This window comes from Gopherus flavomarginatus, chromosome 11 (genome assembly GCF_025201925.1).
Source record: "Gopherus flavomarginatus isolate rGopFla2 chromosome 11, rGopFla2.mat.asm, whole genome shotgun sequence".
NCBI classification, from domain to species: domain Eukaryota; kingdom Metazoa; phylum Chordata; order Testudines; family Testudinidae; genus Gopherus; species Gopherus flavomarginatus.
The window spans coordinates 15,607,578-15,609,997 of NC_066627.1; the positions used below are offsets into that span (position 1 = coordinate 15,607,578).

The 2,420-nt window shown below is 45.2% G+C and overlaps 1 pseudogene; it reads right to left on the reverse strand.

Moving 5' to 3' along the window:
- Positions 1 to 751: 751 nt before the first annotated feature.
- On the reverse strand, positions 752 to 1,704 carry LOC127030873 (olfactory receptor 14I1-like; annotated as a pseudogene).
- Positions 1,705 to 2,420: the final 716 nt, after the last annotated feature.

A 2,420-nucleotide genomic window follows, 5' to 3' on the forward strand; every position in this document is an offset into this window, starting at 1 on the left:
AGGAGGAGGGTGTTCATTGAGAGACAATAAACATCAATAACCCTAAATTCTATTCTTGATGTCTGTCCGTGGTGATCCTTCAATGGGGTGTCAAATGCCTTTCCCAGGCAGGACAGTTGTCTGGAATGCAGCCCAATACACTGCCATTGAGAAACAGCAGACTTGTGCTGTCAGCACGCCAATCATTCCACCGATACAGGTTATGATTTCACACAATCATATCCCACTGAGTTACACAACCAAACAATAAACCAACAGCCATCATGCCCCAAGCAGAGTTCATACCTCCAGATGGAGAAGACCCAGACAGCTCATGAAGTTCATTAGGGACTTTGTCTGGCTACTGATTTTATGTGGAAGATGCTTAGACAACATGGGGATGGGTGGCAGTAGAAAAATCCAAGATAGATACATAGCTAGATTGACACTCATGTAAATTTACAGTAACTCCTCTGACTTGAGTTTGTCTGCATTTTTGCCAATGTAAATACCCTTTTACATGCAAAGAGATTGCAAATCATAGAATTCAGGCTTGGAAGGGACCTTAGGAGGTCATCTAGCCCGACTCCCTACTCAAAGCAGGACCAATCCCCAACTATTTTTCCCCTCAGATCCCTAAACGGCCCCTAAAGGATTGAGCTCATAACCCTTGGTTTAGCAGGCCAATACTGAGCTATCTCTCCCATGTTCTCAGGGAGACACTAATGTCACCTCTTGATTCCATTTATATAGAAACACAATGAAATGACAGTCAAAGGCGAGAGATGGACCTTCTATTCTCAGTGAAAAATCTCCACCCTCTCCTCAAGGCAGCTTTGATCTCTTTATTTCTCATGCTATAGATGATTGGATTCATTACTGGAGGCATCACAGAATAGAGAACAGCTATGACAAGATCCAAACCTGACATTGACCTGGAGGTGGGTTTCAGGTAGGCAAATGTGCCAGTGCAAATACACAAGGAGACCACAATGAGGTGAGGAAGGCAGGTAGAGAAGACTTTAAGCCTTCCCTGCTCAGAGGGGATTCCCAGAACTGTTTTGAAGATCTGAACATAAGACACAATTATTAAAACAAAGTAGCTAAAATATAAGCATGCACTAAAGACAAGAAGCCTACTTTCAATGAAGTAGGCATCAGAGCAGGCAAGCTTGAGTAACTGGGGGATTTCACAGAAGAACTGATCAACCATGTTGCCTTTGCAGAAGGATATTACAAACATGTTTCCAGTGTGCAGTGCAGAATTGAGAATGCCACTAATCCAGGCACAGGCTGCCACTTGGACACAAGCTCCCCTGTTCATCACTCTCTCATATTGCAATGGCTGACAGATGGCGATGTATCGATCATACGCCATGACTGTGAGAAGGGAAAAATCTGCTTCTATGAAAAAAAGGAAGAAAAAGATTTGGGTGACACATCCAGGATAAGAAATCAACTTGGTGTTCATGAGGGAATTGGCCATGGATTTGGGGATGGTGACAGAGATGGAACCAAGGTCTAGGATGGACAGATTCACCAAGAAGAAGTACATGGGGGTGTGAAGATGGTGGTCGAGGGCTACGGCTGTGATGATGAGTAGAGATTCCCTATCAGGGCTGCCAAGTAAATCACTAGAAACACTACAAAGTGCAAAATCTGCAGCTCCTGAATGTCAGAAAATCCCAAGAGAAAGAACTCGGTCACGGTGGTTTGATTGGACATTTTCTTCCTCAGCACGTTGTGCGATGCCTGTGGAGGGAAGGAGAAGGGCAATGGGCAGGATTAGAGTGACAGAGGGAATGGTCCCAATTCCCCTGTGCAAAGGAACTCCTGATGTGACTGTCACAGGAGCAGAGCACTCGTCACTTCTATTGAGCAGGAGAGGTGAGTGTTCCTCACCGATGACAATGAGACCACTGGTCCAGTGCGTTATCACACGAGTCTCAATCAGCACAAATCTTTGAAACCTGTGGGAGGGTAAACAGCTCTCTCTATCAGTGTTACAGAGAGCGAACAATCTACGAGTTTACCCTGTATAAGCTTTATACAGGGTAAAACAGATTTATTTTGGGCTTGGACCCCATTGGGAGTTGAGCATCTGAGTGTTAAAGACAGGAACACTTCTGTAAGCTGTTTTCAGTTAAGTCTGCAGCTTTTGGGCACTTGGTTCAGACCCTGGGTCTGTGTTGGAGCAGACGGGCATGTCTGGCTCAACAAGACAGGGTGCTGGAGTGGAAAGCAGGGCAGAAGTAGTCTTGGCACATCATTTGGCAGTTCCCAAGGGGGTTTCTGTGATCCAACCCGTCACAGCTGCCTATTCACATGTTGTTTAATGGCACTCAAATGCCAGCTACGCTTACATAGTTGTGTGATGTAGCATCTTTCAGTTACTGTTGTGTTGTGTTGCTTCCCACTGCGATTTTATGCCTGTGCTGTGA